At 49.0% G+C, this 20,344-nt stretch overlaps 1 protein-coding gene across 9 annotated transcripts in view; it reads right to left on the bottom strand.

The window, feature by feature from the left end:
- The window catches only part of LOC147433009 (uncharacterized), a 101,533-nt gene that overhangs the window by 22,234 nt on the left and 58,955 nt on the right, over positions 1-20,344 (bottom strand). The gene's annotated exons all lie outside the window — the stretch shown is intronic.

The raw sequence follows: 20,344 nt of genomic DNA, 5'->3' as shown, positions 1-20,344 counted from the left end.
TGTCTTCATTGCAAAGTCTTATTTGTCTTCAGTTGAGCATCGATTTTTAGAGCTTGAAAATGTAAACCCACTCACTCAAGTATCGACAGAAATGCATCTCCACTAGGCTCACTTTGGTCAAAAAATGACGTTTAATATAGCAAAGCACAGTTGATGCTGAGCAATGATAATTCATGAAATTAGTATGTCTAGTGATGTTCCTTTCTTTAGCTCCAGATTGCATTGTTGCAATGATTGACTCTCTAGCCTAGTCCTGTCACATCCACAGTTGATCAGAGGAGGTACAAATCTGGTTTTTAGGCAAATCTTGGTCTGTTAAAATGGCAAGCCTTTGCAAGGAAGTACGTACCCTTATCTAGCATAAAAAAGATGAAACATAATATGATTCCTCCACACCCTTCATAGGTCCAAGTCAAATTTTACATAGCATTATTTTTTGAAGTTTCTTTCTTCATAGTACTGGGTATGAGGATGAACTGGAAAGATACCTTGAACAAGGATTTTACTGGCATATTGGTCTAAGAATTACCAGATGGGGTAGAATGGCAATCCTTCGTAGAAAAGTATGACTTTAATTGTCTTCGTGTGAATTTAGACAATGCATTGTCATACAAATGCATCCACGCCTTTCATAACTCCATCTTAAACTGCACAAGTGAAGACTGCCACGAGTTATTTCTCTTGATGAGAGTTCTTTGATCAGTCTCTTCTACTTGCTTGACTGATCACAGATATTGATTCACCTAGAACAACCCACATTCAATAACCTACTCACTAGCAGCCTACAAACGAATAGCCTTCCTGCACATTGGTAGGACCACGAGGGACTGAGCAGCACAAGAGCATGAGAAGAGTTAGGAGGAGCAGCCCAGCAATGATAGGTTCGGGGACCCCATGGATGTGCGAGAAAGGCGATAACGGCTCAGTTTGGGGAGAGGGCTGGACCAGAACAGCAGGCTGATTAGAAGAAGCCCCTACGGCAGTGAAGATGTGACCGTGATTCCATGTGTCAAAGTAGCTCAAATCTCCCTCTTATCAGCCACAAACAGTGGGCATCTCTCTCCCCAACAAGATCTTCCTCTAAGGTGGCTATGGCAGCCCAAGGAGAAATGAAGGGGAGGGGATCAGGGCATCAACCGCCTAATGCCATCGCTCTTGACCTGCAAGACCAAGAACGCAAGAGAAGGGAGCAGGGAGAAATGAAATGATATATTAACGTCTTCAAAAGCCCAAAATGACCTGTGAGACCTAGTACCGTGTCTAAGTACAAAAAAAGAGATACTAAAATGAAACTAGAGGTGCTACTAGCTGGAACTCTGTGGGGTATGTGTGATCACTGATACAATGGGTAGTATGGCTCAAATCCTATGTTGTAGTCTCCGTCGATGCTCTGAAGCTCCTCTCCTCAATCATGGGCGTCTCGATCTCCCTAGTTCCAATGCTCGGTCAGTGAGAGTACTGCGAGTCTGAGTATGAGCTGAGCTTTGCAGTGGTGGCTGCTACTCTATCTGTCTAGTGTTTGGTGTGAAGAAATCAGTAATCTATCCTTGGGATTGTCTCTATCCAGATCTCCTCAGTAAACTATCTCTGTGTCTGTGTAACTCAAGTAGATACATGCCAACACATCTCTGGTCCTGATAGCTCATGACTCTCGAGAAGGTTCCGAAGCCTTCTCTGAATAGACAATGGAAGCGACCCCGTATCTCGTAATACACTTTGCACTGACATATATAATGTGTCTCCGTCTCTGGCTTTGTATGGCATAGGTGGCATATCTTGCTAGCTGCTGGTATCCCTCTGAATCTACCAGTCTCAATCTCAAGCTAGTGTGAAGATGTTTGTATCTGCCCAATGGCACACCGTAACCCATGAGATAGATGTGTATCCATATAGCTGGGATGAATCGCAAACCCATCCCCTGTGAGTTGGAGAAGATGCTCTCTATAGAAAGCCATCTTCGTACCCAACTCCTATGTCAGCTCTATCCTCTTGGTGTCCAACTGGGTCAGGTCCTGGAGAATGAGTCTAGTAATCTCCACCCATGTAAGAGACAACGATGGTGCATCAAGGGAGTACTGGAAAAGAGGCAAGCTGTCCATGCTAAAGCCATGTATTTGGAACCATGATGACATATGTGCATACCAGCATGATGTGTCCCCCTGTAAAGATAATTGTCTGGAGGACTCAAGGGCCAATCTGGCAAATCTGTCTCTGATATATCCCATAAGCTCTGCATAAAGGAGACTGATCTGGTAAGCGCCTCTATCTCCTTGAGAGGGGGGACGGGGGGGGGGGGGGGGGCGGGCGTTCCAATGATCTTGTGTGGCACGGAGGCCTTGGTTCTAATCAGCTGAGAGATCATAGATACCAAGGGCCTCTTGTAGCGCGGATAATGTGTCGTGCTCTCTACAGTGTGGGTGTCCCCCAGTGCAATGTGCGTGACAATCTCACTCAACAAACAGAAACTCTCTCAACAGAATGAAATACAAGAAACAATGGATAATAACAGAGACACAGCAGTAGACCAGAACATGTGGACTCGACTAACTCAAAGGACCTTGTACAGACTCTGGAGTGGCAGCACACTCAGCTCCAGCCCAGGACTCACAGGTACAAGATGGGGTGTCGAGGCTCAGATGTGCATGGATGGTGTAGCAGTGCTCTGTGTAAGACTCTCTAGACGACTACGTGCAAGATAAGCCGCAACTCCCCCAAAACGACTATTGATATGTACAACCATAAGAGCCACCAACGGCCCATAAATGTCCAGCCAGCTAAGTCTATCTCCAAACTGAGTGGTGGTGGTGACCTGGCCACGACGTCCACTAGACCACCGTAGGTACCCTGCCACGTGTCACTCCCAGAAGATCAGTCGACTCCCTCTGCATCCGAAGATGCGGGAAGGGATCACAATGAAGATTTACGCCAGGAGTACGGCCCGCCTCGGCCTACTCACGCGGAGCTCAAAGAGATGAAGCGTCGACGATTGATCGGCGATGCAACAAAGATAATGCTTAATTTTGCGACGGACCCGAAATTTGCAAAATATATGAGCCAGATTTCTTTCGATGAGGTGCACACACAAAGGCGGCAGACCATAGAACCTGAACAAAGAACGCCAAGATTTTTCTTCACACTTCTGCCGATTGCTTTTCAGAGGGCCTGCCATGCGAGTTACCATCCGCTCGTTCTAAGAATCATACCATTGATCTGATACTTGGAATCACACCACCGAACCGGCCACCTTACAGTGTGAGCCGAGCCCAGAGATACACCTCTTTGAGACACATTGTCTCAGCAGCAGGAGTGCAGATGGACCCAGCCAAGATAGAGACTATCCGTGATTGGCCCAATTTGAAGAATGTCCATGAAATTTAAAGCTTCTTGGACTTATGTTCTTCCTATCGGCAGTTCATCAGAAAATTTGCAGAGGTTGTTTACCCCTTTGCATTTTGTCGACATAGAAAGGAGTCCTTTTCTTGTAGGGACCCACAAAAGTGACTGCCTTTCAGGAATTGAAACAGAATTTGACTACAGGACCAATTTTTGACTTTGCCGGATTTGCAGAAGTCGTTTGAAGTAAATTGTGATACTTGTGGTCGTAGTCTAGATGCGGTCTTAATGCAAGAAGACCAATGTCATTCCTTACAAGAGCCGATTGTTCTCAAGGCCGGAATTGACAGCACAGATTTATAAGAAAGAGCTTTTGGCGGTTATCCATGCTCTTACTCAATGGCGGCATTACCTACTCGGAGCCGATTTTACGGTTTCACACATGATGGGAGTTTACGCTCCTTGTTACAGAAGCAGCTATCAGAAAAAGCAGATGCGGTGGGCAAACATCTTGTCACAGTTTTTCTTCCGGATTGTCCATCTGCAGGGACAGAAGAAATTGGTGGCAGACACTTTGTCCCGAAAGCCGTTGATTCTGACTATTTCCGCGATACATCATAGAAGCTTCGAGGATATTGTCAGCCAGTACGCCACAGATACAGATTTTGCAGATGTATTCAATTGAATACATAAAGGGGAGATAGTAGCGCACTATTCCATTCGGGATGGCTACTTGAGGAAGAAAACTATGTTGTGCGTTACACAGCCGTTGAGGGAAAAGGTTCTAACCGAATGTCAGTGTCCGCCTTAAATGGGTCACTGCGGCATTGCTACCACCTTGAAGGGGTAGAGAGATGCTTCTTCTGGCTGAGACTCAAGAAGAATGTGGACGAGTTTGTGCGCAGTTGCTTGGTATGCCAGATGGTCAAGTTTGACAGGCATAAAGCACAGGGATTGTTACAGGCTACAGTGCCCATACCCACCCGCCCCTAGGAAAGTATTGCAATGGATTTCATTTTTAATCTCCCGAGAACACAGCGTGGGCACGATTATTTAGCCCAAGTCTTCAAATTACATGGCATGCCTGAGACGATTGTCTCCGACAGGGACCCCAGGTTCACGAGTTTGTTTCGGATGGCTATTTGGGAGAACATAGGCACGCGGTTGCAGTTCTCGTCATCGTTCCACCCGCAGACTGATGGGCAATCAAAGATTGCTAATTCAGTGGTACTGGATTTGTTGAAGTCTTCTTTGTTGGATCAGAAGACTACTTGGGAAAGGTTTTTACCTTTGATGGAATATGCCTATAGAAACACGATTAACTCTTTGATAGGGAAGGTGCCATTTGAGATTCTTGAATTTGCTACGAAGGTTCCACCCTTCCTTAGCATGAAAGATAAGAGTTTTCTTTGAAGCCGACCAGTTCACGAGGGACTTGGTCCGGAAGGCTTTCGAGAAATCTCAAAGAAAGGCAGCAGATCGACTTGGTCCTGATTTGAAATTGAAGGATGGTGGAATATGCCTACAGAAACACGATTAACTCTTTGATAGGGAAGGTGCCATTTGAGATTCTTGAATTTGCTACGAAGGTTCCACCCTTCCTTAGCACGAAAGATAAGAGTTTTCTTTGAAGCCGACCAGTTCACGAGGGACTTGGTCCGGAAGGCTTTCGAGAAATCTCAGAAAAAGGCAGCAGATCGACTTGGTCGTGATTTGAAATTGAAGGAGAATTATTGGGTGCTCTTACATTTTGGGAAGGCACGCCTGAGAAAGAAGAAAAGGGAAAGAAGCGGCTTTCTTGAAAGCTTAGCATGAGATAGTGTGGATTTTTCAAGAGTTGCCAAACAGATACATGATGTCTCCTTTAGACTGAAGCTGTCAGAATACTTGGAGGATTCACAATGCATTTCATGTGAGTCTCTTGAAACCTTTTAAAGGTGATGTGCCCGCAGACAGGGGAGCCTGATGAGCAACCCGAAGTGGAAGAAAACGAGGAGATCCTTGTTCTTGAACAGATTTTGGCACATAAGGACAGAAAGAATAAGGATAAAGTGAGAAGGTGATTCTTGGTTAAATTCAAGAACTATCCTGCATTGGATGCGAAGTGGATGGAGCAGGAGAACCTAGCAAATACTCCTCAGATTGTGAAACTTTACCTTGAAGCTTTTGGTTTAGCATAGCTATTCCAAATGGAACCCAGAATTCAGCTTGGCCGGAGATCTGGTGTAGTGGGTTGCACAAGAGGGGAGTTACTCCGCTCCTTTGTCAACAAATGCCTTGATTTTTGAATTCTAGAGGCACTGATGTCTCTTTGAGCTTCAGGGATACTCAGAGCTGACAGTATTCTGTTGTATGACTTTATGAAATGGAATTCCGGAAAATATGAAACTGATTTGTTCTTGACTTTTTTAAGGGAAGAAACTGATACACGAAATGACTGCAGCATTTTGGTCTGAATGATCTCGATAGACATGGTTGCAATAGGGATTAGTCAATCGGGCATCTATGAGGTCTTGAGTGGATCTAGATGCGGTTGCTAATTGCATTGCCGATAAATCATGGTCTGAGATCCGAATGAATGTTGAATGTGATTTGTCATGTGATGTCTTGTGATGTCAAGTGATGTCTTGTGATGTCCTGTGATGTGACTGTCGATTGGTACATGTGCTAGATGTGTGTTCCTAGTGCGTCGGTACTAACAGTCAGTGTCTGCTAAGACAGTTTATGGCTTCTGTCTGTTTTGCAGGCATAATCGAGGGCGATTACAATGCTTCAAGAGGGGGGTATGTGACAAACTGGTGACATGGCTACCGAGTACTAACACACACCCGCCCTGCTGGTCCCAGGAAAAAAGGGGGGACTGAAATGATGACATGGTTGTACCGTACGGACAGGCCCACATTTTGCGGCACAAATCACAGAGAACTGTACAGCTGACGTGGCAGCTTTTGCGTGGGTTGTTTTTGCGGCAGTTTTGGGACTGTTTTTAGCTACGCAAGTCTTGCTTTATTTTCTACGCAAGGAGAGAGCTTTTATTTAAAAAGCTTCTCTTTATTGCCAAGTATGGCTTGAGAGATGAAAAGATTGAACATGCTTTAGCTTTTGATTTTCAACTTTTGGGCTCTGCTTTTTAGCATCCCTTGTAAGCCCTTTAAATATGTGGGTAGGCCTCTCACAACTCAGAGCATCTGGACGCAGAGTCTTGAGTGTGAGTGCTTGCCTGTACTCTTGTACTTTGAACACAGATTAATACAAAAAGAAATACCGAAAGGGGCGCCAGTCTTTGGGGCCAATATCTCTAGGCACAAAACTCCGCCGGGCCAGTGTCGAATCAAAGTGTGAACTATGGTCTGTTTTGAAGTGATTATTTGTGGTGTCGTGGTAGATTCTTGACTTGGAGTGTCCAAGTCTGTTACAGCGGCTTGCATGTCGAGCTAGAGTGATCTATATCTTCCGTTGCAGCCTTCGTCGGTAGTGGGAGAACCCTCGAGGGCGTGGGCGTCTCGATCTGCCAAGCTCATTGGCTTGGTCAAGCAGGGTACCTCTAGTATGAGTAGGCTCTGAGATCTGCTGTAATGACTGCTCCATTGGCTCTCTTCTGGCTGGTGTAAAGAAATCTATGATTCGTCTCTGAGACTGTCTTTCCCCTGATGTCCTGAGCAAGCTCTCTCTAAGTCTGCGCAACTCTAGCTCTAGCAGGAACAATCCGAAACACCTCTGATCCTTGTATCTCATGACTCTAGAAAAAGGTCCAAAACCTTCTCTGAACAGGCAGTGGAAGCGGCCGCGTATCTCATAGTATGCCGGGGTAGTGACGTGTGTAGTGCAGCTCTGTCTCTGGCTCTTAAGTTACATAGGTGACATATTTTGGCCCCTGCTGGCACCCCTCGAAATTGGCCAATCTCGATCTGGAGCTGATGTGAGGATGTGCATATCTGTCCAATAGCGCATTTTATCCCATGAGATAAGTGTGTATCCATGTATGCAGGCCTAGTCACAAAGCTGTCCTCCGTGAGTTGGAGAAGATGCTCTCTGTAGAAGGACATCTTCGTGCCCAACTCGTGTGTCGGCTGTATCCATGTGCTCTTGGTATCTAGCTGAATAAGATCCTGACGTATGAGTCTGGTGATCTCTGTACGTGTGAGAGACAGGGACGGTGCATCCAGAGAGTATTGAAGCGGAGGTAATCTATCCATGTTGAGACCATGCGACTGAAACCATGCTGTCATCTGTCCATACCAACATGCTGTATCGCCTTGTAGAGCTAGTTGTCAAGATGACTCCAGGGCAAGCCGAGCGTATCTGTCCTTGGGGAGATCCCATAGACCGTGCATAAAGGATATTGATCTAATCAATGCCTCCACCACGGGGTGAGAAAGAGGGGGGGGGGGGGGGGGGGGGGGGGGGGGGGGGGGGGGGGGGGGGGGGGGGGGGGGGGGGGGGGGGGGGGGGGGGGCTCGGATAATCTCATGTGGTACTGAGGCCTTAGCCCGAATCATTCGAGCGATCATAGAGACCAAAGGCCTCTCCATACATCTCCATCCATCTGTGTTGCCACATCTCCCGTGGTGGTCTACTGAGGATCCCCATACCTGAACTCCATAGAGCATAGCTGGAGTCACTAGAGTGTGAAAAAGCTAGATCTTTGTTCGCGGTTCCTGAAATTGAACCTGCGAACACATCCTCTCCAGTCCTCCCAAAGCTGCATATGCTCTCGTCAGTCTAGTCTCTGATGCTCTCCTTAGTGAAAACACCGGTCCACCGAAGACTACCCCAAGATAAGTATATGCATTTGTATACTCCACGGTCTCCTGGCCATACGTAAATGTGGGTGGCCTCTTGACCCACTGTGGTGTGGTGTTTTTTTTTCGAGAAAAAGATCCTTCTATTAGTTAATGAAACTACCCGTAGGGCTACAACCACCTCTTCAAGAGAGGGCTACAACAATCATGATGGGGAGACTCTCCCAATGAAAAAAACAACAATGAGGCTAAATCAAGAGATGGGAGGAGGGAAGAGCCACATAAGTGGCCGGTAGTGCCATCTGAGTACACCCTAGACCATGGTGAAGAAAGGCCCAGGACGCCACATTCGAAGAAAAGCCTCTCTGCGCTCCCGCATGCGGTCGGAGCTGCCTTGGAGTCTCTCGAGCTGTCCTCTGAGAGTATGGATCAGCTCTAGCCAAAGATCCTGAACAGTCTCTGCTAATGGTACAGGGCGAGCCTCGAAGATGCCGAAGCAACGGGCCCGCCAGATGAACCAGAGTGTCAGGCCACTGATGAGCTCCGAGCACTCCTCTCTCTCACCCCACCACTCATGTGGAGTAAGCTCTGTGGCAGGCTGGAGTGTAGGTCGACCCCCCTGCATCACTATCATCCTCCCGGTGGAAGATAGCTCAAACTGACGTGCCGGGCCCATGAGAGTGGACCAAGCAACTGCCTCCCCAAGTGTACTGCCAAGCTATGGAAAGGGCTGGCATCAGCCGAAGAGCACGAAGCCACACCTGTTGTGCCAAAGGACAGTCCCAAAGACAATGACGTTGACTCTCCACAAGATGGTCACAAGCTACACATGCGGCCGAGAGACCACAATGTACAAGCCAGCTTCCAACTGTTGTAGCTCTATGTGCAACCAGCCACTAGAACAAAGTGACTCGTCTCGGCTGTCTGGAGTCCCACAACCTCTCCCAAAAAGCTGCCAAGAACTCGGCTGCTGTGAGACCCTCCTCCTGCCAGCAGGGCGAGCCTCTCTCTATGCTGCCAGTTTGAGACGTCCCAGTCGAACAGTGTACTGAAAGAAAGGGACACCTGGGTGGTCTGCAAAGGAGAAAGGGTCCCTCCAAAGCCACTCTCCAGGATCCCACTGTACTCGTGCCAGTGGACAACTCTCCAAGCCCACAGTCTCCAGTGTCCAGTCTCAAGAGCTGCTGGGTCAGGATCGATGACAGAAGTCCTCCCACAGATGCCCACCACTCGGATCCTCTGAAAACAGCACTCTGCCACCTGCAGGCCTCTTCTGCAACTCGATGTAAGCGTCCCTCACCCTGTAACTCGAAAAACAGGGAGGGTTCAATCTCTGAGCAAGCCCGAACTGAGATAAGAGCCTCCAGTCGCGTGAAGGCTCCCATCCATGTGGGCGCTGCTGGCTCGAGAGGTGTGAGCGACTCAGCTGGTACTGCCTCTGAGATGTCCTAGCACATGCTCTGCACCCCTCTCGTGCCCTGCAGCAGCTAAAAGCCCTGCAACTCCTCTGACAAGCCTGAAAATTGTAACGAGTCACTTAAAGAGCGTGCTGGACCCGCTGCCATGGGACCCCAGGAAACATGAGGCCGACTACCAACCAAGTGGCCTCTTTGAGTGCAAACCATGGGATTCCAAACAAGGGGCTGTCTCAGGCGCTCCTCCGTGCAAGTAGGCTGACACTGCTCCAGGCCTCGCCGCAGATGCTCCCAAGATCATAGCAAACTAACAGCGAAGCGGTCCTTTAGTCTCCTGCTCAAGCTGTAACAGACTTGGACACTCCAAGTCAAGAATCAACCGCGACAGCAACAAATAACCACTTCAAAACAATTCACAGATCACAATAGATTTGCACTGGCCCGGCGGAGTTCCGTGCCTAGAGATATTGGCCCCAAAGACTGGCGCCCCTTTCGGTATTTCTTTTTAAATTAATTAGATCAAAGTACAAGAGTGTGGCTAGGGTTTCACTCTCAGACTCGTGGTCTAGATGCTCTGAGAAGTGAAGCCCTCACCACGTATTTAAAGGTACAAGGGATGCCCAAAAGCAGAGCCCCAAAAGCTTTCCAATTAAAAGCATAAGAGCTCAAAAGCTCTGCTCTCTCAAGCTCTTCTCTTTTTTTATTAAAAAAAAAAGCATTCTCTTCCTTTCTCTTGCGTAGAGTAAAAAGCAAGATTCGCGTTGCTCATCATTAAAATAATTTTTTTTTAAAAAAATTTAAAGCCTCCGCGATTTTCGTAAATTAGGGTTTTTGGCAAAAATTAGGGTTTGCAAAAATTTTAGGGTTTCTGGCAAAAAATTAGGGTTTCTGCTATCCGCCACGTCATCACTTTGTGACATACCTCCCTCTTGAAAGCATTGTAATCGACCGCAATTACGCCTGCAAAACCAACAAAAGCCATAAACCGTCTTAGCAATCACTGACTGTTAGTACCTACGTACTAGGAACACACATCTAGCACATGTACAAAATCGACAGTCACATCACACGACATGACAGGATATCACCAGACATCACATGACATTCAACATTCATTCGGATCTTAGACCATGATGTATCGGCAATGTAGCTAGCAATCACATCTAGGTCCGATCGGGACCTCATCGATGTCCGATTGACTAACCCCTATTGCAACCATGTCTATTCGAGATCAATCAGACCAAAATGCTGCAGTCATTTCGTCTATCAGTTCTTGCACTCACAAGAAGTCAAGAACAAATCAATATCATTATCTAGAATTCCATTTCATAAAGTCATACAGCAGAATACTGTCAGCTCTCAGTATCCCTGAAGCTCAAAGAGACATCAGTGACTCTAGTATCTAAATCAAGGCATCTGTTGACAAAGGAGTGGAGTGACTCCCCTCTTGTGCATCCCACTGCACCAGATCTATGGCCAAGCTGAATTCTGGGTTCCATTTGGAGTAGACTATGCTAAACCAAAAGCATCGAGGTAAAGTTTCACAATCTAAGGAGTATCTGCTAGGTCCTCCTCCTCCATCCACTTCGCATCAAGTACAGGATAATTCTTGAACTTAACCAAGAACCGCCTTCGGACTTTACCCTTATTCTTCGTATCCTGATGTGCCAAAATCTGTTCAGGAACAAGGATCTCCTCGTTTTCTTCCACCTCGGGTTGCTCATCACGCTCCCCATCATCAGGCACATCACCTTTAAAAGGTTTCAAGAGACACATGAAATGCATTCTGAATCCTCCAAGTATCTGGCAGTTTCAATCGGAAGGAGACATCATTTATCTTTTCAGTAATCTGGAAAGGGCCGTAGTATCGCATACTAAGCTTTGGAAAAAGCCTCTCCTTTCCCTTTTTCTTTCGTAGGCGTGCCTTCTCAAAATGTAAGAGCACCCAATCATCCTCCTTCAATTTCATGTCGCGCCGATGGTGATCCGCTGCCTTCTTCTGTCGTTCTTGAGACTTCTGCAAAGTCTCGCAAACCTTGGCAAAAGCCGTATCCAGATCTCGCGTGTATTCATCCGCTTCGAAGATCTTATCTTTCGTGCTCATCCGCTTCGAAGATCTTATCTTTCGTGCTCAGGAAGGGTGGAACCTTCGTAGCACCTTCAACAATCTCAAATGGGGCCTTCCCCGTCGACAAGTGTATCGTGTTATTGTAGGCAAATTCCACCAAAGGTAAATATCTTTCCCATTGAGTCTTCTAATCTGAGATATAAGACTTCAATAAATCTAGAACCACTGAATTGGCAATCTTGGATTGCCCGTCAGTCTACGGGTGGAACGATGACGAGAACTGCAACCGCGTGCCAATGTTCTCCCAAATTGCCTTCCAAAACAAACTCGTAAATCTGGGGTCTCTGTCGGGGACAATCGTCTCAAGCATGCCATGTAATCTGAAAATCTGGGCTACAAACAGTCTCGCTAAGTGATCCGGCTTGACTGTTTTCTTCACTGGAATGAAATGAGCCTGTTTGCTAAATTTGTCAATAACAGTCCAGATACCATCATGACCACTATGTGTTCTCGGGAGATCAAAAATGAAATCCATCGCTATACTTTCTTAGGGGCGGGTGGGTATAGGTAAAGGCTGTAACAATCCCTGTGCCTTATGCCTGTCAAACTTGACCTTCTGGCATACCAAGCAACTGCGCACAAACTCCTCCACATCCTTCTTGAGTCTCGGCCAAAAGAAGTATCTCTCTACCCCTTTCATGGTGGTAGCAATGCCGCGGTGACCCGTAAAAGGTGGACAGTGGCATTCAGTCATAACCTTTTCCCTCAACGGCTGTGTAACGTACAACATAGTCTTTTTCATCAAGTGGCCTTCCCGAAGGGAGTATCCAGCTACTGTCTCCCCATCCCGTATCCGTGTGAAAATATCTGCAAAATCTGTATCTGTGGCATACTGATCGACCATATCCTCGAAGCTCCTATGATGTATCATGGAAATAGCCAGAACCAACGGTTTTCGAGACAAAGAATCTACCACCACATTCTTCTGTCCCTGCACATGGACAATCTGGAAGTGGAACTGTGACAAGATGTTGGCCCGCCGCATCTGCTTTCCCGAAAGCTGCTTCTGTGACAAGAAGTAGCGCAAACTCTGATGATCTGTAAAGACAGTAAAATCCGCTTCGAGTAGGTAATGCCGCCACTGAGTAAGAGCATGGATAACCGCCAAAAGCTCTTTCTCATAAATCTGTGCTGTCATCTCCGGCCTAGAGAACAAACGGCTCTTGTAAGCTATGACATGGCCTTCTTGCATCAAGACCGCACCCAGACTACGACCACAAGCATCACAATATACTTCAAATGACTTCTGCAAGTCCAGCAAAGTCAAAATAGGTCTCGTAGTCAATTTCTCTTTCAATGTCCGAAAGGCAGTCACCTCTATGGGTCCCCACGAAAAAGGTACTCCTTTTTGTGTCAAGATATGCAAAGGGGAAGCAACCTTTGCAAACTTTCGTATGAACCGCCTGTAGTACGAACACAGTCCCAAGAAGCTTCTAACTTCATGGACATTCCTCAAGTCGGGCCAATCACGGATAATCTCTATCTTGGCCGGATCCATTTCCACTCCTGCTGCTGACACAATGTGTCCCAAAAAGTGTATCTCTGGTAGGAAAAATTCACTTTTCTTTGCATTAATCAGTAACTTGTGATCTCGTAATGCCTGAAAGACCTGAAGCAGATGATCTCTGTGTTCTGCCTCATTCTTGGAGAAAACAATGATGTCGTCAAAGAAAGTGCCAACAAATAGTCTGTACTCTCGAAAAATCCTATCCATCATCTGGTTAAATGTCGCAGGAGCATTGGTTAAGCCAAAAGGCATCACCAAAAACTCAAATAACCCAAAAGTCGTCCGAAAAGCTGTCTTGTACACGTCCCCCGGCGCTATCCTAATCTGATGATATCCACTCTTCAAGTCAATCCTGCTAAAGCACGAGGATCCCTGTAACCTGTCGAGTATATCATCGATCCTAGGAATCGGAAATCTGTTCTTGATGGTGATTTTGTTGAGGGCTCTATAATCGATGCACATTCTCCAAGATCCGTCTTTCTTCAAAACCAACAACACTGGAGAGCAATACGGTGAAGTACTAGGCTGGACAAGACCCTTTTCCAAGAGGTCTTTCACTTGGTTCATAATCTCTTCATTCTGTGCTCGGCTCACACGGTAGGGTGGCCGGTTCGGTGGTGTACTACCAGGTATCGGATCAATGGTATGATCTTCAGGACGAGAAGGTGGTAACTCTCCTGGCAGGCCTTTTGAGAAGCAATCGGCATGAGAGTGTAGAAAATCTTGGCGTTCTTTATCAAGTTTAGACATATTTGTCCTAACATCATCACTAAACTCTTTCATAAAGATCGAGTAAACAAACAGACTGGATTTCATTTATTTTGAAATGGCCGAAGCCGATACAATAGAGACAGACTCGCCCTTCAGTTTAATATCAAATACAATTGTTTTGTCCTTTTCTGTAGTCAAAGTCGCTTTTCTCGCCCGATAATCGACCACGGCGTTGTTCTTGTGGTACCAGGGAATCCCTAAGAGAACATCACAACCCTCCAAAGGCATTATGAAGAAGTCCTCATGCCCCAAATACCCCTGACAATGCAACCGAAGTTTGCCAATGGCAGGTGTAATGGCTACGTCCCTATCGGGTGCCGCTAGAACTGCCTCTGCAAGTGGTCCCATCCGATCAGGAGTAATCTCGAGCCGCGCCGCCAATTCCGGTGAAATGCAGTTGGCCTTGGCTCCTCCATCAAAGAAAATCAGGGCCTCTTGATCTTTCACTTTGCCCCAAGCTCGGCAAAGTTCTGTACTCTCATCCATGGTGTGGGGATCAGTACCCACACAATCTGGAACCAGTCCTGTTTTCATCTTGCCTTTTCGTACACGGTCCTCAGCTGCTCTCGAACTCTCAGGCCTTTCGTCGTCCTTGTCATTCTGTTCTTTCTGTGCCTTTTTAGGACACTTCGCGGAGATATGTCCAGTTTCCCCGCATCCAAAGCACTTCCCCTCCCTGATGAAGCGAGTCCGCTCCTGAGGAGTAAGCCTGGGTCGGGCATCCTTTTTCTCTAGGTTGCTCTTTCTTTTTCTACTTTCATTCCCAGAAGTCTGTCCGGTTCGTTGTGTCGTGACCTCATCTGTGGGGTAGGTCAGACTGCCACAGTGAATTGCAAAGCCCCGCTTCACATGACTCATCAACTCCTGAATAGAAGCTCACTTCTATTCCAAGCAGTGGTCTCGGATCTCTGTATAGGTAGACCCAAGGTAAACCGCTCAATCTGTTCTCTGAATGAGATCTTCTTGAATGAAGAGGTAGGTAGAAAAGAGTTCCAGAATCTTTCACAGTAAGAATTCATTGTATCACTCTTGGTCATCCGGAGATGGTTCCAAGCAGCTCGTATATCTCGCTCAAACTCTTGAGTCAACCAAGAAGAAATAAAAAGCCTCTTGAATTTCAGCCATGTAGTTGGCACAGTCTTGCTTAATAGAAGCGTGGACCACCAAGTGCGAGCATTCCCCTTAAAATAAGAGGTAGCTCTCCGAATCTTGGAGTGCTCTGAATAGCGTCCTCCCGCGAAAGCGATGTCAAACTGCTGTATAAAAGCCAAAGCCTTCGAAGCATCGGAGTATCCCGAAAAAGTATCAAACTTAAGTGCTTGGTCACCTTTCTTAAACTGTCGGACTTTCTTGCTTTTATCTTCGAGAAAGTCATACTGGTTGGCCTGCCAAACGAGGACAGAACCTCTGCTCGTTGCTGCTGTAACCCCGTCGCTACCTGCACCTCAGCCTCAGCCTCAGCCTCAGCCTCACCCTGCCAAGGCTGGCCCGCAGCCTCAGCCAGCGGCACAGCGCACAAATTCAGAGCCACCCTCCGAGCCTGGGGCTCCAGCCGAGGAGGGGGGGTGGCAGCAAGCCCGTGGCCGTCGACTCCAGGGGCCACAGCGACAGCCTGGCACTCAGAGTGGCCCTCAGGTGCCTACTCAGCAGCAGTGGGTTCCCATGGGGAACCGCTTTGGTCCTCTTGAGCAGGAGGAGCCCCCTACGCCAGCTGCCACCTCCGCTTCACCCTCGCCAGCCGCCCCACCTTCCCCTCCTCCTCCTCATTCTCCCCCCGGCCCTCTGCTCCCGTCCACTCCCCACCTCGCCCTTCTACCTCTGTCGCCTCACCCCACTTTTCTTCCCCCCCCCCCCCCCCCCCCTAGCTCCTTCTCCCCCCCCTCCTGCTCCAATACCAAAGTCGACTCAGGAGACTGGTCCTTCGCCCGCGGCTAGCAGATCTCTTGGCAGCGCCTTTGCCACGAGTCGCCTAGGGAGAGAGGGTCAGCCCTTCTTGCGGCCCCTCTGCAGATTCAGACATCTTCCCTTGCAGCTATCCCTCGTGGTCTGACAAGCATAGACCTCCGACGCCACTGGGATTTCTTCGACTACGGGTTCACTCGCTTTCTCGGCGATTCTGCAGCAGACCACGAGGCAGCCTGCTTCAGGGTCCATGCTTTGTTCCTCGCCGCTAGGGGGACACAGGCCTTGGACTCAGCAGTTGGTTTCTCCTTCCCCCTCTGTGGTAGGACCGAGACAGAGTGGTCCCTCGACTCAGTGGTGGGATGGTTGCATACACAGGTTCTCGAGTTCTCTCACCACATGGGAGAACTTGGAGTTACAGATTTGCTGCAGACTTTGTGGCCACTGGCCAAGTTTGCAGTGACACCCCCAGACTCAGTAGGATGTAGGCACATTGTGGTATACTTTTTTGCTGATACGCAGTGTTTGCCTTGCTATGTATACATTCATGAGGACTCCTGGATAGTGGAGGTTGCTTTACGCATGGCTCGCTCAGCTTGGGCTTGGGCTAGGCACTCACTGCAGTCTCGCCTATCTAGAGGACGCTCGGATGCGGATTACTCCCCATCCAAGCCAGCCTCGAAGATAGCCCGTCTTGCTGCTGCGGCAACATCTGTTCTCTCGCGCTCCCCATGAGGATCGTCTCGTGGAACGTGCAGGGATTAGGTGGGCCCTAGTTCCAATGACAACGGGGCCGATTGCGTCAGGAACTTCAGCGTTGCCTTGTGGGAGGAGAGATTGATCTCCTTATGCTTCAGGAGCACCATCTGTCTGAGAGCCACATTCGGCGATGTGGTCAGATTTTGCGTGGACGATATGATACCTTTTGGACCTGGAGGCATCCAGGGTAAGGTATGTATGACTATTGCGGACTCATTGGAGCAGGCCATTGTGGGCAGAGGGATTATTGTGCCAGGCAGGGCTCAGTGGATTACTGTGCAGGTTCAAGGTGGCCTTGTGGGCTTCCTGAACATTTATGCGCCCAATGTGGCGAGTGCTCGTGCAAAGTTTTGGTCACAGATTGTTGAGTCTTTGCCACAGGCTGACCATTGGTGTGTAGGAGGGGACTTCAACATGTTGGAGGACCCTTCTGATAGGATCGGAGGCAGCCATGTTACTGTGCATGGAGTCGAGTTAGCAGCTTGGGAGAGGTTGTGTATGACTTTGAGGGTCTCGGATACATGGCAGCATTCTGGCTTTGTGAGGCCTCCAGAGAGTCTTGCCTTCTCTAGATCGGACCGCAGAGTGGGAGGAGTGAATCTATCGCGGATAGATCGTTTCTACACTAGTGACCACTTCAGTGACTTGGGGGGATCAGTGGGCATCCTGGCAGGGACATCCTTCTCGGACCATGCACCAGTGATCCTCACAGTGGCAGACAGGCAGAGGAGTGGGAGCACGATGCTTCGCATCCCATAGCGGGTCTTGTTGGACTCAGCACCACTCAGAGAGAGGATAGAGGCTCTCTGGACAGAGGGCATGGACAGCCAGGCTCTACGTGCAGACAGAGTGGCCTTAGGCCTAGCTTAGCTTAGCCACTTTTTTCTCCAGGAGTCTCTGGCTCGACGGGTTGCAGCGAGAGAGGAGGAGCAACGTCTCAGACGAGGCATTGCTTCACTACAGAGGATGCAGGAGCACCATCCAGAAAATCCCTGGTTGGAGGAGCAGTTACAGCAGACTCGAAAGGAGCTTGCCTGCACAGAGGAGAGGCATCATGAGTTTGCCTTTCACCAACAGGCATCTCAGTGGACTCAGGTGGGTGACAGAGTGACAGGTGCTTTCTTTGAGACAGTGGGACCTCGGCACTCGCATGCCAAGGTCAATGAGTTGAGGAGACCCGATGCGTCAGTTGTTTGTAAGCCCGAGGATATGCGTACAGTTGCTACTGACTTTTACCGTGAGTTACTATCGGCTAAGCCCCAATCAGAGCGACAGGATCCATGCAGGGAGCAGGTTTGGGCACAGATGCCTTGTCTTGTGACTGAGGAGATGCGCCGGTGGCTAGAGATGCCTCTTCAGCTTGAGGAGCTGCACACGGCTCTTAGGGCCCTCCCTCGTGGTAGCTGTCCATGGGCTGACTCCCAGCTTCTTCTTGGAGTACTGGGACCTGCTTGGCCCAGATCTTTGTAGTGCCTTTCAGTACATTCTGCACACAGAAGTGATGCCGGATAGCATGAGTGAGGGCCTGATTTACCTCATTCCAAAGGAGGGTGGCTCCTTGGATGAGATTCGACAGTGGCGCCCCATCACCATCCTCAACTCAGCCTACAAAATTCTTGCCAAGGCTCTGAGTTTGAGGATTCAACCACTTTTGGAGAGCCTTATACATGGGACTCAGACAGGTTTTGTCAAGGAACGCAGTATCCTTGACAACATCTTCACTTTCTGGGAGGCTTTTGCCCTGGCACGGCTCCGTAGGGAGGACCTTGTGATTCTTCTTCTCGATTTTGAGAAGGCATACGACAGAGTTAACTGGGACTTTCTAGAGGGCACTCTACGCAGGATGGGCTTCTCAGATGCTTGGATCAGAGGGGTGTCAGCTTTGTACAGACAGGCTCACAGTCAGGTGCTTTTGGCAGGAGGTAGAGGTGAGCGCTTCATGCTCACACGATCGGTCAGACAGGGTTGTCCTCTTGCCCCCTTTCTCTTCCTGTTCTATGCAGAGGCGATGAGCAGATTTTTGGTGTCACAGCAGGTTGGTCTGAGGGGCTTAGCACTCCCTATACGGGGGGATGAGCTTTTGGACGCTGAGTTTGCCGACGACTCAGCCTTGTACTTAGAGGGCCAGAAGGCCAATCTACACAGATGTGAGCAGGCTTTGGAGACCTTCTGTTGTGCATCGGGCGCACTGATCAACTGGAGAAAGACAGTGGCTTTCTCGGTTGGCAGTGCTCCTGTGCCAGATTGGATGCCAGGAGAGGGTTTCAGGTGGATTCCCCCAGGGACTGCAATTCGGTACTTGGGTTGTCAGGTTGGTTTGGACTTGTCCCCCGAGCAGCAGATTGCTCCTCTTCTCCTGTCCATCAGGAGAAAGCTGTTACACTGGACCTCACCACAACTTTCGGGCTGGTAGAGTAGTAGTCGCCAACCAGGTGTTGTTGGCGACTATGTGGTACATCACTTCTTGCTGGATCTTCTCGAGTTCTTGTATCAGTCAGGTTGAGAGGCTAATCAGGAACTTCCTTTGGTCAGGTCGTGACACTCAGATTGCCCGAGCCAAGGTAGCTTGGTCCGTCATCACACTTCCTTGTTCTCAGGGAGGGCTTGGGATCATTGATCCAGCACAGCAGAGCAGAGCCCTTCTTGGGAAGTTCGTCATCAGAGGACTTCTTCCAGGCGAGGAGCCCTGGAAGGAGTTCTTGCTGCAGAGGCTTCGTGCCAAGGTGCCTCAGTCAGGAGGCCCTTGGCAACCTTCGACCAGATGGATTTTCACAAAGCTGCGCCGAGTTGGTTTGAGCAAGAGACTGGAGGACCGCTTCGCTGTGAGTTTGCTTCGATCTTGGGAGCTCCTACGGTGTGGCCTAGAGCAGAGGCAGCCGACGTGCACGGAGGAGCGCCTACGACAGCCCCTCGTCTAGAACCCCATGGTTAGCACTCAGAGAGGCCACTTGGTTGGGAGTCGGCCTCATGTTTCTTGGGGTCCCATGGCAGCAGGTCCAACGCGCTCTCTAGGTGACAGGCTAGAGTTCACAGGTTTGTCTGAGGAGGTGCAGGGTTTACAGCTACAGGGCATGAGAGGAGTGCACAGTATGTGTCAGGACATCTCGGAGTCAGTTCCAGCTAAGTGGCTCACGCCTCTCGAGCCAGTAGCACCCTGGTGGATGGGAGCCTTCACACGACTAGAGGTTCTCATTTCAGTCAAGGCCTGCTCAGAGACTATCCCAGCCCTGTTCTTGGAGCTTCACGGTGAGGGACGATTACAGCGAGTTGCAGTAGAGGCCCCCCAGGTAGCAGAGTGCTGTTTCCAGAGGATTCGAGTTGTGGGCATCTGTGGGAGGACTTGCATCATAGACTCTGACCCAGCAGCTCTTGAGACTGGACAATGGAGGCTATGGACTTGGGAGTGTTGTCCACTGGCACGAGTATAGTGGGATCCCGGTGAGTGGCTATGGAGGGACCCCTTCTCTTCTGCAGACCACCCAGGAGTCCCCTTCTTTCAGTTTGAGCTATCTTCCACCAGCAGGATGATAGTGATGCAGGGGGGGCGACCTACACTCCAGCCTGCTACAGAGCTTACTCCACAGGAGTGGTGCAGTGAGAGAGAGGAGTGCTGGGAGCTCATCAGTGGCCTCACACTTTGGTTCATCTGGCGGGCCCGCTGTTTCCGCATCTCTGAGGCTCGCCTTGTGCCATCAACAGAGACTGTTCGTGACTTTTGGCTAGAGCTGATCCATACTCTCAGAGGACAGCTTGAGGGACTACAGGGTAGCTCCGACCCCATGCGGGA

This window comes from Adiantum capillus-veneris, chromosome 20 (genome assembly GCF_014529385.1).
Source record: "Adiantum capillus-veneris isolate H3 chromosome 20, ASM1452938v2, whole genome shotgun sequence".
Classification (NCBI taxonomy): Eukaryota; Viridiplantae; Streptophyta; class Polypodiopsida; order Polypodiales; family Pteridaceae; genus Adiantum; species Adiantum capillus-veneris.
The sequence above is the reverse complement of the archived record's forward strand: the minus strand, read 5'-3'. Positions and strand labels throughout refer to the sequence as shown.